General features: G+C 38.4%; 1 long non-coding RNA gene and 1 pseudogene across 4 annotated transcripts in view; both read left to right on the top strand.

Annotated features, from left to right (window-relative positions):
• LOC307188544 overlaps positions 1-20,837 on the top strand; it is a 273,241-nt gene that overhangs the window by 145,943 nt on the left and 106,461 nt on the right. The window contains exon 1 of one of the 3 annotated variants that reach the window (XR_013828982.1): positions 5,170-5,272. The exons of the other annotated variants lie outside the window; for them this stretch is intronic. This is a non-coding gene — a long non-coding RNA (uncharacterized lncRNA). Of the gene's footprint in view, positions 1-5,169; positions 5,273-20,837 lie in introns of those variants that run through there. 3 annotated transcript variants of the gene reach the window in all.
• Positions 3,490-4,443, top strand: LOC307189329 (V-type proton ATPase subunit E 1-like; annotated as a pseudogene). The gene has a single exon. The product of its transcript is annotated as a V-type proton ATPase subunit E 1-like (transcript).

The following is a 20,837-nucleotide window of genomic DNA, read 5'->3' as shown; positions in this document are numbered from 1 at the left end:
ATTATTCTGAATTCTTTTTCTGGAATGTTGCCTATCTCCACTTCATTTAGTTGTTTTTCTGGGGTTTTATCTTGTTCCTTCATCTCGTACATAGCCTCTGGCTTTTCATCTTGTCTATCTTTCTGTGAATGTGGTTTTTGTTCCACAGGCTGCACGATTGTAGTTCTTCTTGCTTCTCTAAATAAGATTTTGTATATATAAAATATATATGTATATATATTTTCCTGCAAGAGGAAAGACCAGTGAACACACTAATTGCAGTTCTCTTTGTTTGCCAACTTTTTAATTATTTGAAATCAGCATGATTCGTTGTCCCCCCAGTACCTCGAACAATTGCTGGCATGTAATAGTGCTAATTACTTGTATGAATGAATGAATGTTCTAGTGAGATGTGACATTTTCACCATTTCCATACACTGTACTCTAAATCTTCCATTATTATCTATATTCAGGCTTCCCATTTTCTATGAAGGCATGCTTCTTCTTATTCTCTAACTCAGTGGTTCTCTTTCTTTGAATCTTGGCATGTACCAGCTTTACAACTTAGTTGGCTTTACATTTTTTTTATACACCTAGAAATGACAGTAATTTAGTTTTGTCAGCTTCTGGGAATTTATCATGAAGGCAAATTAAAAAACATTAGGCAGACTGTTTTGGAAGATGCTCGTTGCATTGCCATTTTTAAGAGTGAAGCTGCTGCGTCCTGCTTTACCTGTTTAAGAGTACAAAATAAGGTCAAATTTCCTGTAAACATTCACATCCAATGAACCTTAGCTGCTGTGCTGCCCTCTCTTCCCAGACTTCCTCTCTCAAGTTAAGTTCAAGGTCTCCAGGAATATTTATTTAGTCCAAAATATTTGTTATTATAACTTCACTGAAAAAGACCTGTAAAAAATCTGTTTACCTCATCAAAGGACCTGTTCTCTGTGGCTGATACTGCTGTCACTGTGATACGGAGTTACTTCTGAAAATACGAAGTCCAAAATCACGACATTGAACACTGCTGGAATCATCATGACAAACAAGGAACCCAGCTGTTGCCGATTTGGCAATTGTTTCTTCGTGTGCAGGGAGGGAAGACACTTCTTCCTATAATGTGTTTGCTTCACATCAAAGTAGATATTGGTTCCCAGATGTTACAATTCTTAGTGACCGGCTCATTCAGCGCATATACCCAGCTGTTATTCTCAAGGCACATTATAGTTGCTGTGCCAGTATCAGCCAAACACTGCAGAACCAGCCCTTCCCTGCAATATTCTAGAGCCTGAGGTTGGCCTCGTTCGCTAGTACAAAGTATCACATTTTTTTTCTAGGAGATTTTCTCTTGGGACATCTATACTTTCCCGTGAAGGCAGATTCCATTAACATTAAACTTCCTAGGGAATAGATTCTTCTTTTTTTTTAACATCTTTATTTGAGTATAATTGCTTTACAATGGTGTGTTAGTTTCTGCTTTATAACAAGGTGAATCAGCTATATGTATACATATATCCCCATATCTCCTGCCTCTTGCATCTCCTTCCCACCCTTCCTATCCCACCCCTCTAAGTGGTTGCAAAGCACTGAGCTGATATCCCTGTGCTATGCGGCTGCTTCCTACTAGCTATCGGTTTTAGATTTGGTAGTGTATATATGTATATGCCACTCTCTCACTTTGCCATAAAAAGAAACGAAATTGAGTTATTTGTAGTGAGGTGGATGGACCTAGAGTCTGTCATATAGAGTGAAGTAAGTCAGAAAGAGAAAAACAAATACCGTATGCTAACACATATATATGGAATCTTAAAAAAAAAAAAAAAAGGTCATGAAGAACCTAGAGGCAGGATGGGAATAAAGACGCAGACCTACTAGAGAATGGACTTGAGGACACAGGGAGGGGGAAGGGTAAGCTGGGACAAAGTGAGATTCTTCTTTTAAAAGGCTTGTTGCTCCTACATAAAGTTTTAGAGCACCTGGCTTTGTGGGAGAGAAGTGCTGCCTAATTCCAGCAATTACTTGTATTTTAAATCCTAGAAACTCATACATTTTTAAAAATCTGCAATATTCTTGGGTTGGTTGCTTGCTGCTTTATGTTGTAAACTGAAGTGTCACTCATTTTACCCTCCCCAAACCGAGGTTCTCTCTAAGATAACTGATATGTTCACCAAGGAAGTCCTAACAACTTTTATAGGATATTTTTCTCTCTTAAAAATTATAGACTGCCTCACTGAGTACACAGCTACAAGGTGGAAATATTCAAAGGTCTAAAAATAGAATAATGACTAAGTAAACTGGTTGGTATACTTATTCAATTGGACATTATGCAGGCATTAAAATCAAGGTTATGAAGACTATATAATTATATTAAATATGCCTATGAGTTGCTAAATGACAAAAGCAGAGGCAAGTCACAAACTTGTATATATACTTGTATGTTTGCTGTATATGTATATATCTATTCCTAGTCTCTAAGATACATTATATAACCAGTCTGTCATGCCCTTAATTTTTGGAAGGGTATACAGTCCATTGCTGGAAAGTCTTAAATGATCAAATGCACACACATTGGCCAGAGAATGGTGCAATACTGTTCTTTGCTTTTTGCCTCAAGTCATTTTTAGGTTCATTATGAGTTCATTTGGAGGGAGATCAAGGAGTCTATTCTGTTCCCGCTGCTCTCTTCTCCCCCTCCCTTAATGTCCCTTTGTCTTTACCCTTTGGCTGTTCCCTCATGGCTAGGCTTTCCTCTTGGCCCTTAGAATCCATTCAGTTTGTTTTTTCATAAAGCTGGTGTGTGTGTATGTGTGTGTTTATGTGTAAGTGACACAGGTCAGTCCTGCCTCATGGATAGGCATCCACAGACAAAGAAACCTTCTAAATAACTAAGAGGAAGGGGTTCGTAGAATGTCATTTTTCTTTTTGTCTCTCTTGTTCTTCTATTTTGCTAATCTGATCTGAGTCTCATAATGAGATGACCACTTGCTTTTCTTCAGAAATGAAGTGATGCAAGAAGGAAACTCTACCTACCTATGTTTAGGAGGATGGGACCAGAAGGCAATCTTACCAAAAGATTTATGGTGGTTTTATTAGAGGGGCATATTGCATTTAGTTTTTTCCATTTTTTTCCTAATTTCCAAAGTGCATATAATGGGTTATAATACTTTACAATATAATAAGAAATTATGAAAACAGTGGATGAAGACACTTCTTAGTTTATTGATTAGGAAGTTGAATTCCAGTTCAGGTAAGTGAGGTGTCCAAGAAAAACTAGTGAGTAGCAGAACCAGGCCTAACAGCAGGGAGGAATTATATTCTTGTGGAAGGCAGGTAAGCATCGATGACACACCTAAATTCTTAAAATGGGTCCACCATCTTCCAGCTTCATTACCTAGGGAAGTCTTTTCCTCTCTTGGAGCCTCAGTTTCCTCATTTATAAAATGGCGATAACTGGTTGGATTGTGATTTCCACAGGCTTTACACATGATAGCACATGTTAAGTATGTAGCACAACAAAACAGAGGAGGCCTGAGGCCACGCCAGTTTTCCTCTCCTGGTTGCCAGCTGCCCGTATCAGACCTGAGCTCCAGCCAGTGGCCCGCCTCTTTGCGTCACTAGCGCCATGGCTCTCAGCAATGCCGATGTGCAGAAGCAGATTAAGCACACAATGGCTTTTATTGAAAAAGAAGCCAATGAGGAAGCAGAAGAAATAGACGTGAAGGCAGAGGAAGAGTTCAACATTGAGAAGGGTTGTCTTGTGCAAACCCAAAGACTGAAGACTATGGAATACTATGAGAAGAAAGAAAAGCAGATTGAGCAACAGAAGAAAATTCAGGTGTCCAATTTGATAAATCAAGTGAAGCTCGAAGTCCTCAGAGCGAGAGATGGATGATCTTATCACAGACCTACTAAATGAAGCAAAGCATAGACTCAGCCAAAGGGTAAAATATACAACCAGGTACCAAGTACTGCTGGATGGAATGGTCCTCCAGGGTTTGTACTAGTTATTGGAGCCCAGAATGATTGTTCGTTGCGGGACATAAGATTTCCCTCTGGTGAAGCCTGCAGTGCCAATCCCTATGTACAAAATCGCCACGGAAAGAGATGTTGATGTCCAGATTGATCAGGAGGCCTACCTGCCTGAGGAAGTAGCTGGCGAGGTTGAGATCTATAATGGGGATTGCAAAATCAAGGTTTCCAGTACTCTCAAAAGCTGGCTGGGCCTCATAACCCAGTAGATGATGCCAGAAGTGTGGGGAGCCTTGTTTGGTGCAAACGCCAACAGGAAGTTTTTGGACTATGCCTGCGGGAGGTGGTGTCCACCAACTGCTGTGATGTGGACACTTCTGACATTTGAAGAAACAAGATGACCTGTATAGCATCCTCCTTGCTGTTCTCATATTCTGTATTTATCAGTGGATACCCTTTTTTAGCTAACGCCCCTGGCTGATTGGTAGCAATGGGAGAGCTTTGCTTAATATGATCAGGAAACCTTCCTCTAGCTTATCTGACAGTAATACAACTTCCCGCTGGTTCTGCAGCACGAAGGTGAGGGGTCAAATGGTGGGTGCATGAGTGTCCTCGAGTTTCCTGCTGTCCACTGGTCCAGCGTCCAGCCTACAGAGGGGCGGTGTGTGGTGACCTCTAGAGTCAGGTCACTCCTCTTTGGACTTCAAGTGCATGTGGGGCTGCATTCCTTCCAGCAGTAGCAGCTTCGCTGTTAGCTGTTTGGGCCTAGAAGTGTTTGTCTGTAATATGATTTAAGATCTAAGCCATGAATATGCTCTATTTATTAAAACGAAATGCATACGTGGAAAAAAAAGTATGTAACACAGATATTGTCACATAATGGATAATCAGTAAATGTTATTTCCCTTCCTTTCCAGTTGCTCTGTTACCTGGTGCAGAGCCTTACCAGTGTACTAACAGCATCTTCTCTTGAGTTACTGTAGTATATTATGTTTTATTACACTTATATACAATGCCATGTGTTGTTCACATGTTGAAGTCCTAACTGCTAGTATCTCAGAACGTGACTATGTTTGGAGACAGGGCCTTTGAAGAGGTAGTTAAGTTAAAATGAGGTCTTTAGGGTGGGCCTTAATCCAGTCTGACTGGTGTCTCTGTAAGACAGGGACATTTGGATACATGGAGAGACACCAAGGATGCATGTGCACAGAAGAAAGACACTGTAAGGAAACAGTGAGATGGTGGCCACCTGCAAGCCAAGGAGAGAGGCCTCAAGAAAAACCCCAACCTGATGACCCCTTGATCTTGGAATTCAGCCTCCAGAACTGTGAGAAAATAAATTTCTATTGTTTAAGCCATGCAATTTGTGATATTTTGTTATGGCAGCCCTAGCAGAGTAATACACCTTCCATCTTTAAATAGAAGCTAAGCTGCTTGAGGGAAAAATTGCATTGCACTCATTTGTAATCAGAGCAGATAATCAACAATTTCTTAATGAATACTATGATTTTTATTAAGGATAGATTTTTATTAAGGGTATAATTTTTATTTGTTTTATATGTCTTTGATGTCTCCCATGGAGGCCCAGATATTGAGGTTACTGACAAGTATCACGTGATGATGAGGATTATGTATGATCTTTTTTTTTTCTCTTGCAAATAGCGACGAGAATTGTCCCTTTTATGAAGTCATAGGCGTAAATGCAATTAAAGCTGAAAAGATTATTCCTGGTTGCCTGTCTAGACATAGGAAGAAAGAATTAAATCTTCAAATATAATTTCTGAAATTAGGATTAATGACCAGTAGTACATGATTCCCTCATATGCTCATGACCTCATGTTGTTTGAGACTAAATGTGAGAGCTTCTCACTACCTTGTATTAATGAATATGACTGAGTTATGGTAAATATAGTTAGGATGTAACATTAACTTGTCTGTGTTGGAAGTTTGCCTTGTATTTTGCAGAGGATCAAAAACAGGTAATCATAAAAGAGAAAGTCAAAGCGTTTTTTACTTAGTTTAAAAAATTACATTTGGGCTTCGCTGGTGGCGCAGTGGTTGAGAGTCCGCCTGCCGATTCAGGGGACACGGGTTCGTGCCCTGGGCCGGGAAGATCCCACATGCCGCGGAGCGGCTGGGCCCGTGAGCCATGGCTGCTGAGCCTGCGCGTCGGAGCCTGTGCTCCACAATGGGAGAGGCCGCAACAGTGAGAGGCCCGCGTACCGCAAAAACAAAAAAACAAACAAAAAAAAAATTACATTTGATTCTCATTTTCTGGGTATGGAAAATATGGGAGAAAATGATTTATCTTAATTACTTTATGGAAGGGACATCAAGAGATGAAAAAATTCTGCAGGGTTTTCAATGTTTTCTAAGTCTGAGAGCTCAAAGGAGAATTTAGTGATAAATGAGAAATCCTCTGAACAGTAAGATAGCAAGTTTATTACTGAGAAAAATGCAGAAAATAGTTTTTAAGGAAGTGGAGGGGGTTACTTGTTACATGGTCTTTGTTCCCTTAGCACACACATGTGTACACACATGCATACACAGAAGGAATAGTTTTCTAATGTTTTGTCATTATCATAATCTGCTGAATAATCTTTGGATGTTAATTAAAACCTCTGGCCCTCATTCACACATCTTCAGATAAAAGGCATTAGAATACATAATCTAGAAAAACTCTAACATAGGTTTCAATTCTAGCATTCTATGACTCTTTTGTATCTGGAGGTATGGGAAAAAAGGGAGGGGATGAAAGTGATGTCACTTAAGGGGGCTACTGTTTATACTGGTTCTGCTAGTCTCCTAAAGACAATCTCTGCCACGCGTCATTGACTGGCTTTTGAGGTCAAACACCAAGCCTTATGCTTCAAGATGACAGGGTGCTATTCACTGCTGAATCTCCAGAACTAGAAGAATACCTGCAACATAGAAGACAGTCAAATACTTGTTGGAAGAAGGATTAATGTTTCCAGTGCCATTTTGAATCTGTGTGATCTATTATAGGGTTAACATGCCATATTTTTCAGGGTCATGTTGATGTATGTCTACTAAGTTATTAGACATATGATTAGAGGACTAGAGAATTAGAGAAACGTAATCACATGTCGCTGCTAAACTAGACAAAATGATCTGAAACAGTAGCAAAATTTTAAAGAATGTTTTGTTGTTTTCTTCTCACATAGAAAACCAATAAACTTTGTTTTATCCTTCTTTTCCATCCCTTCCTTTTTTGTTTTTTGTTCTTATTTATTTTTTATCATAATATACCGTTATTAGGAGCAAGATGTATTTTCTGAATGTTAACTCCAGAATGAGTTTACATGAGGGCAGGGGCACTGTCTGCCTTTTTTTCATGGACCTAGCAATGCAGACTCGCAACAGTATTTATTTATTTATTTATTTATATTTTATTAATGGACGGGGCTGCAGAAAGAACCCTGGGGCAGATCCACTACCTGTGAGCGCGGAGCTCATGGTGGGCTGTGAGCCGAGGCAGTGAGAGTGTGAGGTGCGGGGAGGGCACTGAGGTGGGGCTGGGGTCATGGTCAGGGTGGAAGCTGTGGGTCAGAGAGATGTGACTAAGCAGTGTCCCTTTGAAGGCCTGAATGAAGCTGCAGGGAGGAGTCCTGTCCTGGAGTGGCATCTCTCCTGGCCTCTACCACCTCCTGGCTCTGTGATCTTGAGCAAGTTTCATGGCCTCAGTTCCTTCACCTTGGCCTCAACTGGGGCTCTTTAAAAATGCTGATGCCTGGGCCCCACCCAGAGGGTCTAATGTAACTGCCAGGGGATGTGTGTGGGCATTGAGAACCCTGAAAGGTCCCCAGAGGGTGCTACTGTGCAGCCAGGGCTGGGCACAAAAGTATTTGTTAAATGAATGAATAAATGTTGAAATTTATAACCATAGTAAATGGTTATAGAAGTCAGGATATTTAGCTCAGTATTCATTAGTAGTGGGGAAAGGTAGCCTGGCAAGAAGGGAGGGAGGCATGCGTGTATGTGTACATATATGTATGTATTTATATTTATAAAACATCAAGAGAAATACACTGATACTTCTGTTTTGACAAAACAAAAGCTCTGTATGTCTGATAATTTTCTTGGTCAAGTTCAAGGGAAGATTGTTATGAGTGAGAAAAGACAAAATTAAAAATGTTGAAACTTGTAGCCATTCTTTTGAAAAGGCTTTTTGATTTAAAAAGAGAGAATATTCTAAATATTAGCCATATGGCAAGAAAGAATGAAAGACAACAAAATTGTCTTGTAGTATGGTTTGCTTCAGACACTAGTCTTCTAGCAGGTAGCTTGGCATTGTCCTTCTCTCCTAGTTCATTATCGCCACATTTCTGTGGATGTCTGAGTTTGGTGCACACTTTCTGTGACTTAGGAGCCTGATGTCGCTGAAAAGCGATGTAAGAACAATCATCAGAATGGGAATCAGCCCAGCATTCTGTCGCAGTAGGAATAAAGAGGAAATCAGCTGCCTAATGAAGCTCCTTCTCTGCCCCCTGCCCTTGTGAAAAATAGCAGCTACAGTATTTCATTATGAATCTGTGTGCTTCGCTTCTCACCCTTCCTTGGTCTGAGAATCAAAGGCCATTTCTGTCATATCTCACCCTTGGAGTTCTCATCGTCACTCATGCCTTCAACTATCACCTCTATGCAGATATCTCCCTAAATCTGTATTGCAAGTCCCATCTCCCTCAGCCCTTGCTACAATCCTGCCTCTCAATGAAGCAAGTTTTATTTCTTAATTTTGCCTATTTTGACCTTATAGTTGCATGTTTTAAGAGAGGCAGAATCACAAACAATATTTTATTCTGCTTTTTCCTCAAAGATCAAATCCTTAAACCTTATGGACTGGACTTGTATATTTTACCTCTTAACAGATACACTGCAGGGACTGAGACACTTTTAGGAGTAGGCAATGTCAGAGCCATTTGCTGGCTTCCTTTTTTACTTCCTGAATAAAAGCACTGAGTAAGTGTGACATGTATATCACTTTAATGTTGAGACTGCAGAGTAAAATTTAAGAGATTTATTCTCTCCTCGAATTTGACTCTGAAAATAACTTGTACTAACATCAGGAACTTTGCATCCTCATCTTTGTAATTGCATGGTTCCCCCAGTCAAATTTAAGACATAGAAGTGATTGCAATAGAAAAAAAATATTTAAAGAATGCAAAAGAGTAGCTCTGTATTAATACATTTAAAGTTTATATTCAAAGAGCATGTTTTTGATTAAGTATGTCCAGGCACTATTTATATATCTCAGAAAATCTTAAAAATTTATATATGTCTCTGAAATTCTTGAGTTTTATAAACTACAACTTAGTCATTCTAGTCTTATATCAACACTTACTGAGATATCTCCATGACTTACCCAAATCCCAGATTTGAAATAAAATTTCATCTATCCATCTATGATATATAAATTTAAAATGATGCATGATCCATGGTGCTGGAACTTTACTCCTGCAGGGGATGTCTTTTTCCTGAACAAGACTTTCTCATTTACAGGGTGCTTATCTCCACCACGCCTTTTAATCCTCCATTAGCCTCATACTAATACTGACAAGCGAGGGCCATGAATTTGTCATTCTAGCCTTAAATATTCTAGAAGTGCATTTCCTCTCCTATAGCCATATAAAGGAGATCATCTCCATCACCATCTCTGTACCATAAGCATTCAGATTCTGGATTTGCCTTTGTCTAATTGCATGGTTCGTTTCTACTTCACTATGGTTGATCACATATTCTATTTCTTTATACAATATGTCACTCTGGCATCTCTCCATGAAGTATTTGCATTGCATCTATATAGCATGAGTACCTCTTGCCATGTAGTTTGACCCTTATAACCACCAGAAACTTATAAAACTTGCCTATGGTTTAGCTTACAGACTTTACCCATCAGATATATATTTTTAAAGTATTATATTTTGAAACAAAAATCATTAAAATGTATTAAAATTGATTTTAGAATAGTTTCATGAAGATGTTTGACAAGAGTGTTTGGCAGTCTATCCAGTGAGAGACCAAAGTGAAGACTTCCTCTACATTGCTTTCTTTAGAACCTTAGATTTTCTCTCTTGTGCTATATTTAGATGTGTGGCATGTTTAATTTTCTGCTCCTGTGCCTCACTGTGCTTCTGGTGCTTATTGTAATCCAGCTAGTGTGTCAGGCCAAAGTGTGAAGAAAACTTTAAGTTCTTACCTGAGTAAGCCAACTTACAGCAGCATGAAGACCTCCTGTGCTGGGTCCCGCTCATCCTTTTCACTCATGCATTTCTGACATTGCAAACGGAAGTCAACAAATTTTTTTCTCAATAAAGTAGTTCTAAAAACTTAAAGTGTTCTGCTAATTCAGCAAGAGTTGAGATGGTAGTGACATAACCAGATTAATCAGATGGTAACAACTGACAGTTAACTTTAAATATATTCAAGGCAGGCCAGTTCTGTTCAACTCATTTCAAACACATCTATTGAACACCTATATAGCCAAATACTGTATTAGGTTCTGAGTACACAGGGATAAATGAAGTACACTCACTGTGTACATTCTAACAATGAGAGTAAGCATACAAACAAAATAAATTGCAATGTTGTTCAGTAAGTAGAATAATGAAATTATACACACAATGCTGAAGTAACCAGCGTATGATGCAATTAATTTTGAGATCAGGGGAGCTATGGTGAAGTGATTCTCTACAGTACTTCCTGGAAGGAGTGATACACAAACAGGATTTTGAAAGATGCCCAAGATGTCAGGGTGGGGTCAAGTTTAGACAGAGGGAAGACAACTGGGTATCCTAGTCTAATCCCTATGACCTCGGGTAAGCTCTTATGCATACAATAATGATCTTGCCTGTTTTCACACAAACACTTTTTCACTTTAGCTATTTTTTAAAAGATGAATATTTTCCTACAGTTATTTTAAAAACAAATTCATAAACCAAAAGACAGATGGCTTTGACTTGGGATGCTGTACTGTAATATGAACAGTATCCTCTGGATTTGTGAAATGTGGTAAGCCTGGTTTTAACCATCATTTAAGAAGACAGCAAGGAAATCAGTAGGAAATAGTAAAAATACAAAATGAGTATGAATCAAGAGGTTAATTTCCATTCTGGCACCAAGAAGCTTTTGATTTTGGTTATATTATGCATCCTCTGAGGGTTTAAAATTTCTCATGTGTAAACTGGGGGGGGGGGGAGGTTGTTGTCTAGGATATCTCTGTGGTCTCCTCTACCTTTTAAAGCATTCTCTGATTCTACAGGATGGTCAGGACAGTGAAAATAACCCAACGGATGCAGGAGTGGAGGAGTGAGCACAGCCTTTGCAGCCAGCAAATCTCAGATTGAACCCTGGCTGAACTTCATCAGGTTGAGGGATCTAGGGAGCATGGGCATCACTTCATTAGTAATTCTCATTTGCAGAACACCTATTTTATAACACTGTGAAGATTAATACAATAACACGATCAGCATACCTGCAGAGTTCCTGGCGCATAGTAGGTACTTAAATGTTAATTTCTATTTCCATCTTCTTTTGTTCTGATTAGTAGAAGCAAGTCAATCTCTTCTATAGGGAGCCTCAAATATTCAGGTGTTAAAGACCAATTATTCTCAGACTCATATACTGTCTTGTCCGTACTATGGCCAAGACATGGTAGGATCAAGTGAAGCAGAGAAATGTATTAAGGCATCACATAGCCAGGATATTTGATATTTGATAACAGTGTTTTTTAAAAAGAGAAAGTCCTTTAACAAACTCATGCCCTAGTGACCTCGCTGCTTTTCAATCTCTCCTGACCTTTCTGTTGTGCCTGATTATTAACACTGATACCATGCAACCTGACTAGTCAGCACATTTGCTGATAAAGGAGTATGTCTTACATAATAATTCTCTTGCATTTCACTTCACAGCCAAGATTTATTAACCAGGGTTTTGTTGGTAGGAGTCTTCATATGAAAACTTGGATGCTTTTATAAGGACATACTGTACTACATTTGCAGAAAGAAAGTTTCATAAATTATTATAAGAGGCAGTATAGGTCAGTTGGCTCCAAAATAAGCTGAACGCAGAGTCTCTAAGATCTAAGGTGGATGTCATTCCACCTCTGTTCTTCCTGGGGACGTTCTGTTTTTGTTTCATTCTCTTTGTCCATCAGTTCAGGCCTAGTTTCACAGAAGCTTAAATCCTCTGTTTTTTGGTGGACGATTTGAGGAAGGGCACCTCTGGCTGGAATGGGGAAGATCCTTCCATTTCTTGTCAAATACTATGATAACATATGATAACATGTTTCTAACAACCCCTTAGTAAATGTTGCTTTACTAAGGGGTTGTTAGAAACAATGACATAGCTGTCTGCTTGGTATCCTGGGAAGATCAGGGTCTTTCAGATCAGACAGATACAGGTTCAAAGATCAGCCCATCACTTAATAACTGGGACTTTAAGTGATAAGCTTATTTTCTCTGAGACTCAGTTTCCCCAGATGAGGCTAATTATAGCTTTCACATGGGATATTGTGAGGATAAATTGAGATAGTAAATGTAAAGTTCTAAGCAATATCTCTTGCATAAAGATATAGTGCTCATTAAATGGAGGCATCATAAAAATAAAAATTGAGTGCAAAGTGACAAATAAAAAGTGTTGGTGGGCTTCCCTGGTGGCGCAGTGGTTGAGAGTCCACCTGCCAATGCAGGGTACATGGGTTCGTGCCCCAGTCCGGGAAGATCCCACGTGCTGCAGAGCGGCTGGGCCCGTGAGCCATGGCCGCTGGGCCTGCGCGTCCGGAGCCTCTGCTCCGCAACGGGAGAGGCCACAACAGTGAGAGGCCCGCGTACCGCAAAAAAAAAAAAAAAAAAAAAAAAAAAAAAAAAAAAAAGTGTTGGTCACTTCAGTGATGGTTCCAGTTCCCAAGCAAATGACTATCACATACATCCTATAAGAATAAAGTCTTTTTTCCAAACAGGTGGTATTTCAACTCTCACTCTCTTGTTTGAATAAATAGCAGCAAATAAGTAACCCCAAACTAGACTTTTTAAAAAAAAGAATCTATGAGAGAATTTTTTTTTTTCAGTAGAACAGAATTTGGCAAAAGTTTTCTGGTCACCATCTGAAAAGTAACTACTGTGAGAAGGCAGGCAGATTTATAGGACATAAGTAACAATCTTTCAGCACAGTAATAGTATGTTGCGAGCAAACATAAGAGAAGCCACTATAAAAATTGAAAAGGATGTTACTTTTCACATCTAGGGTATGTTTTCAGGGGAACATGTTGGTATGTGTGGCCAGCATGAATATATGTGATTATATGAATATGCTGTGATTACCTGACTGATAGTGAGCTTGCTAATGTGACTGACTGGGGTGGGGAGTGCTGGTTTGGAAAGGCAAGGATACATTGCCTTCACTGAGACAATAGGTTTTTGACCTGCTGTACATTTCCCACAAAGTCAAATAACTGGTGATGTTGGTCTTTGGAAAAACAGCCAGTGACTTTCTATGCTAATAATCTCAATCCCAAACCTACAAAATTCTTATACACACCCCTTAGAATGGTAGTCAAAGGCATTCCATGAAAAAATAAGAAAGGGCTTCCATCGTCAAATAAATTTGGAAATGCTGAGTATTGTGTCCCCATCGTGGATCAACACAGTATAATATAATAGCATATGAAAAACTCTGAGAAGTCCTACAGTGAAAAAAGCTAATTAATTAGGGAATGGTCCAATCGTTTCCTCATTTTAAACTGATGTCCTTTATCAAGAAAATTTTATAAACGTCCTCTTGAGTAAGTGATCTGGAAAACGTGTTTTGGGAAATCCTGTCATTGGTACTCAGGGAAAAAAATTATATATGTGGTAATATGAAGGAGTGAGTTGCTTCGGGGAGATGGACATTTATAATTCCTCATCTTCTGAAACGTACTCTTTGTGCTTTCTCTGTAAAGATATTTTAGAGTCATCTGTGAAGAATTTATTGTAATCTTTTTGTTCTGGCTTATGTCTAATTTTCTTGTACAGGGTTACCTTGAAGACATTGTGGGTTGAGTTCCAGACTGCCACAATAAAGCAAATATCACCATAAAGCGAGTCACATGAATCTTGTGGTTTCCCAGTACACATATAAGTTATGTTTACACTATGCTGTAGTCTGTTCAAAGTGTGAAATAGCTTTTGTCTAAAAAAACAATGTACATACTTTCATTAAGAAATACTTTACTGCTAAACAATGTTAACTATCATCTGAGGCTTCAGCGAGTCATATGTTTTTTGCTGGACGAGGGTCTTTTCTCAGTGTTGATGGCTGATACTGACTGATCAGGGTGGTGGTAGCTGAAGGCTGGGTGACGTGGCAACTTCTTAACATAAGACGACAATGAAGTTTGCCACATCGACTGACTCTTCCTTTCACAAATGATTTCTCTGTAGCGTGCAATTAATTAATAGCATATTAATTAATAGCATTTGATAGCATTTTACCCACAGTAGAACTTCTTTTAAAATAGAAGCCATACAGAGTGAAGTAATTCAGAAAGAGAAAAACTAATATCATATATTAACGCATATATGTGGAATCTAGAAAAATGGTACAGATGAACCGGTTTGTAAGGCAGAAATAGAGGAACAGATGTAGAGAACAAACGTATGGACACCAGGGGGGGACAGGGGGTGGGTGGGATGAATTGGGAGATTGGGATTGACATATATACACTAATATGTATAAAATAGATTAACTAATGAGAACCTGCTGTATAGCACAGGGAACTCCACTTTGCTGTACAGTAGAAACTAACACAGCATCGTAAAACAACTATACCCCCCCCGCCAAAAAAAGAAGCCAATCCTCTCAAACCCTGCTGCTGCTTTATCAACAAAGTTTATGTAATATTAGAAATCTTCCGTTGTTATTTCAGCCATCTATATGGCACCTTCGCCACGAATAAATTCTATCTCAAGAAACCGCTTTCTTTGTTCATCCATAAGGAGCGACTCCTTATAGGATTGCAACAGTTCAGTCACATCTTCAGGCTCCACTTTGAATTCTGATTCTATTGCTATTTCCACCACATCTGCCTTTGTCAATGAGCAGTAATGTTTTGAAAGGAATCTTCTTTTTCTGAGCAATAGTTCTCAACAGTGGGTTGAAAATATTCAGCAAACCATGCTGTAAACAGATGTGCAGTCACCAGACTTTGTTGTTCCATTTAGGGAGCACAGGCAGAGTAGACTTAGTAGATTAATTCTTAAGGGCCCTAGGATTTTCAGAATGGTAAGTGAGCATTGGCTTCAACTTAACGTTGCCAGCTACATTAGCCCCTAACAAGAAAGTTGGCTGTCTTTTGAAGCCTTGAAGCCAGACATTGACTTTTCCTCTTTAGGTATGAGAGTCTTAGAAGGCATCTTCCTTCAATTGAAGACTGTTTTGTCTACATTGAAAATCTGTTGTTTAGTGGAGCCACCCTCATTAATGATCTTAGTTAGAACTTCTGGGTAACTTGCTGCAGCTTCTACATCAACACTTGCTGCTTCACCTTGCACTTTCATGTTCTGGAAATGGCTTCTTTCCTTAAACCTCATGACCCAACATCTGCTCATTTCATATTTTCTTCTGCAGCTTCCTCACCTCTCTCAGCCTTCAGAGGATTGAAATGAGTTAGGGCCTTGCTCTGGATTAGGCTTGGGCTTAAGGGAATGTTGTGGCTGGTTTGACCTTCTAGCTAGACCACTAAAACTATCTCCCTATCAGCAGTAATACTGTTTCACTTTCATATCATTTATGTGTTTACTGGAGTAGCACTTTTCATTTCTTTAAAGAACTTCTCCTTTGCAGTCATAACTTAGGTAGGTAGCTCTTTGGGGCAAGAGGCCTAGCTTTTGGCCTATGTCAGCTTTTGACGTGCCTTCCTCACTAATCTTAATCATTTCTAGCTTCGGATTTAAAATGAGAGGTGTGTGACTTCCTTTCACTTAGAGGTCATTGTATGCTTATTAATTGGACTAATTTCAACATTCCTGTGGCTCAGGGAATAGAAAGGCCCAAGGAGAGGAAGAGAGACAGGGAACAGCCAGTCAGTGGAGCAGTCAGAACACACAGCATTTTTTTTTTTAATCTTTATTGCAGTATAATTACTTTACAATGGTGTGTTAGTTTCTGCTTTATAACAAAGTGAATCAGTTATACATATACATATGTTCCCATATCTCTTCCCTCTTGCATCTCCCTCTCTCCCACTCTCCCTATCCCACCCCTCTAGGTGGTCACAAACCACCGAGCTGATCTCCCTGTGCTATGCAGCTGCTTCCCACTAGCTATCTATTTTACGTTTGGTAGTGTATATATGTCCATGCCACTCTGTCACTTTGTCCTAGCTTACCCTTCCCCCTCCCCATATCCTCAAGTCCATTCTCTAGTAGGTCTGTGTCTTTATTCCCATCTTACCCCTAGGTTCTTCATGACCTTTTTTTTTTCTTAGATTCCATATATATGTGTTAGCATATGATATTTGTTTTTCTCTTTCTGACTTACTTCACTCTGTATGACAGACTCTAGGTCCATCCACCTCATACAGATATCTCAATTTAGTTTCTTTTTATGGCTCAGTAATATTCCATTGTATATATGTGCCACATCTTCTTTATCCATTCATCCGATGATGAACATTTAGGTTGCTTCCATGTCCTGGCTATTGTAAATAGAGCTGCAATGAACATTTTGGTACATGACTCTTTTTGAATTATGGTTTCCTCAGGGTATATGCCCAGTAGTGGGATTGCTGGGTCATATGGTAGTTTTATTTTTAGTTTCTTAAGGAACCTCCATACTGTTCTCCATAGTGGCTGTATCAATTTACATTCCCATCAACAGTGCAAGAGTGTTCCCTTTTCTCCACACCCTCTCCAGCATTTATTGTTTCTAGACTTTTTGATGATGGCCATTCTGACCGGTGTGAGGTGATACCTCATTGTAGTTTTGATTTGTATTTCTCTAATGATTATGATGTTGAGCATTCTTTCATGTGTTTGTTGGCAACATGTATATTTTCTTTGGAGAAATGTCTGTTTAGGTCTTCTGCCCATTTTTGGATTGGGTTGTTTGTTTATTTGTTATTGAGCTGCATGAGCTGCTTATAAATCTTGGAGATTAATCCTTTGTCAGTTGCTTCATTTGCAAATATTTTCTCCCATTCTGAGCGTTGTCTTTTGGTCTTGTTTATGGTTTCTTTTGCTGTGCAAAAGCTTTGTAGTTTCATTAGGTCCCATTTGTTTACTTTTGTTTTTATTTGTTTTAGGAGGTGGATCAAAAAGGATCTTGCTGTGATTTGTGTCATAGAGTGTTCTGCCTATGTTTTCCTCTAAGAGTTTGATAGTGTCTGGCCTTACATTTAGGTCTTTAATCCATTTTGAGTTTATTTTTGTGTATGGTGTTAGGGAGTGTTCTAATTTCATACTTTTACATGTACCTGTCCAGTTTTCCCAGCACCACTTATTGAAGAGGCTGTCTTTTCTCCACTATATATTCTTGCCTCCTTTATCAAAGATAAGGTGACCATATGTGTGTGGGTTTATCTCTGGGCTTTCTATCCTGTTCCATTGATCTATCTTTCTGTTTTTGTGCCAGTACCATCCTGTCTTGATTACTGTAGCTTTGTAGTATAGTCTGAAGTCAGGGAGCCTGATTCCTCCAGCTCCATTTTTCGTTCTCAAGATTGCTTTGGCTATTCGGGGTCTTTTGTGTTTCCATACAAATTGTGAAATTTTTTGTTCTAGTTCTGTGAAAAATGCCAGTGGTAGTTTGATAGGGATTGCACTGAATCTGTAGATTGCTTTGGGTAGTAGAGTCGTTTTCACAATGTTGATTCTTCCAATCCAAGAACATGGTATATCTCTCCATCTATTTGTATCATCATTAATTTCTTTCATCAGTCTGTTATAATTTTCTGCATACAGGTCTTTTGTCTCCTTAGGTAGGTTTATTCCTAGATATTTTATTCTTTTTGTTGCAATGATAAATGGGAGTGTTTTCTGGATTTCACTTTCAGATTTTTCATCATTAGTGTATAGGAATGCCAGAGATTTCTGTGCATTAATTTTGTATCCTGCTACTTTACCAAATTCATTGATTAGGTCTAGTAGTTTTCTGGTAGCATCTTTAGGATTCTCTATGTATAGTATCATGTCATCTGCAAACAGTGACAGCTTTACTTCTTCTTTTCCGATTTGTATTCCTTTTATTTCTTTTTCTTCTCGGATTGCTGTGGCTAAAAGTTCCAAAACTATGTTGAATAAGAGTGGTGAGAGTGGGCAACCTTGTCTTGTTCCTGATCTTAGAGGAAATGTTTTTAGTTTTTCACCATTGAGGACGATGTTGGCTGTGGGTTTGTCATATATGGCCTTTATTATGTTGAGGAAAGTTCCCTCTATGCCTACTTTCTGGAGGGTTTTATCATAAATGGGTGTTGAATTTTGTCGAAAGCTTTCTCTGCATCTATTGAGATGATCATATGGTTTTTCTCCTTCAATTTGTTAATATGGTGTATCACATTGATTGATTTGCGTATATTGAAGAATCCTTGCATTCCTGGAATAAACCCCACTTGATCATGGCGTATGATCCGTTTAATGTGCTGTTGGATTCTGTTTGCTAGTATTTTGTTGAGGATTTTTGTATCTATGTTCATCAGTGATATTGGCCTGTAGTTTTCTGTTTGTGACATCTTTGTCTGGTTTTGGTATCAGAGTGATGGTGGCCTCGTAGAATGAGTTTGGGAGTGTTCCTCCCTCTGCTATATTTTGGAAGAGTTTGAGAAGGATAGGTGTTAGCTCTTCTCTAAATGTTTGATAGAATTCGCTTGTGAAGCCTTCTGGTCCTGGGCTTTTGTTTGTTGGAAGATTTTTAGTCACAGTTTCAATTTCAGTGCTTGTGATTGGTCTGTTCATATTTTCTTTCTTCCTGGTTCAGTCTCGGCAGGTTCTGCATTTCTAAGAATTTGTCCATTTCTTCCAGGTTGTCCATTTTATTGGCATAGAGTTGCTTGTAGTAGTCTCTCATGACCCTTTGTATTTCTGCAGTGTCAGTTGTTACTTCTCCTTTTTCATTTCTAATTCTATTGATTTGAGTCTTTTCTCTTTTTTTCTTGATGAGTCTGGCTAATGGTTTATTTGATTAAGTGTTCTCTCTTATATGGGTGGGGTTCGTGGTGCCTCAAAATAAATACAACAGTAACATCAAAGATCACTGATCACAGATCACCATAACATATATAATAATAATGAAAAAGTTTGAAATATTATGAGAATTACCAAAATGTGACACAGAGACATGAAGTGAGCAAATGCTGTTGGGAAAATAGCACCAATATACTTGCTGGACACAGGGTTGCCACAAACCTTCAATCTGTAAAAAACGCAGTATCTGTGAAGCTCAATAAAGCAAAAGCACAATGAAACAAGGCCTGTGTGTACTATTGAGTTAAACAGGAATCAGTTATTTCATAATTTTATTTCGCAGATTAAGGCACCAGAGCTAGATCTCATTGTCTGATGAAATCTTTTTCAGGTTTTATTCTATACCTTTCAAGTTCTGCTGCAGCTTTCTTTTTAGCTAAAAGTATTTTCTTAATTTAAGCCATTCTCCAGGATGAAGAAAACTTGTAAGCACTGTTAGTGCTTTTCAGGAGTAAATGGGACTCTGGAGAGTTCTTTGAAATAGGAAACATTTGAACAGAATATCATCTTTCTTTCAGCTGTTTATATAGACGCAATTTCTGCAATTCTAAACCTCACAGCTCTAATTCCTCTTCATCTGTATCTCAGGCTTCCATCAATAATCCTTCTGCTGAAACACATTTGCCAAGAGAGGTAGAGTAGACACCCTTGCAATGTCTTCTGAATGTCACTCAGCAGTGATTTGTAATTGGGTTCATAAATTTTAGGAAGAAAAACATAAAGCTAGGTAGGGGATTCGATCCATATGAATCTAGATTGGACCAGGGTATGGTTAGTAGCATTTTATAAAAATCATCTTTTGAATGGACAGTGGAGATTTTGTAAAACATGTAAAAAGTCTGTGATTATATATTTCTGTTGTGGATATGTATCTACGAAATAAAACTCTCTTGCACTGTACCTTAATGTATGAATGAATTGGCTGTTTTTTGGACCCAATTATATTCACCTTACACACTGTGATTTCTAATACATCTTCCCATCCTGGAAACTCTACAAGACAGTTGTTATCCCATCTCATAACATTTGTATTGGAGACAAGGAACTAATATGTATGTGTTAAGAAACTGAATTCCTGCTGCCTTTCTGAAATTCAGAAGAAATATGCTATTGCTTACAATTGTATTTATATCATTAAAAAATGGAGTAAGAAAAAACAATGAAAGATATTCTTTTTGGACAGTGAAAAATGTTAAATTAATTTTATTGATTTGGACCTTTCTGTGTATTTGGTGAAAGCTATTAAAAATTGTTCTAATTTTTTTGAACAAAATTAAAAAAATTAAATACAAAAGTCATGTAGGATATTTTTCTCTTAATTTGTACAAGAGCCCTATACTCATATTAATTTTTCATTATCTGTTTATATAGTAGCATTAGAACTTTAGGGGAAATATACTATATTTAGATATATTTATCCTGGACTTTTTCCCTCAACTCTAGTATACTTATGTGTCCTGTGTACGTTTAGTTACAAAATAAAAGAATATTGTGTATTAAGCATTATTTGGAAAAGGGAATGGTGAATTTATAATAACCTTTGTCTAAATATAAGGATTAGAGACATTGAAGCATATGACCATAGGCTATCACTTTACTTTCTCTAGAGCAAATTACACTGTTTGAAGAATTCCTTTAAGCTCACAATTATAGCAG

Source organism: Stenella coeruleoalba (genome assembly GCF_951394435.1).
Source record: "Stenella coeruleoalba genome assembly, chromosome: 7".
Taxonomy (NCBI): Eukaryota; Metazoa; Chordata; class Mammalia; order Artiodactyla; family Delphinidae; genus Stenella; species Stenella coeruleoalba.
Note: the sequence above shows the minus strand (reverse complement) of the source record. Positions and strands in the feature narration are given on the sequence as shown.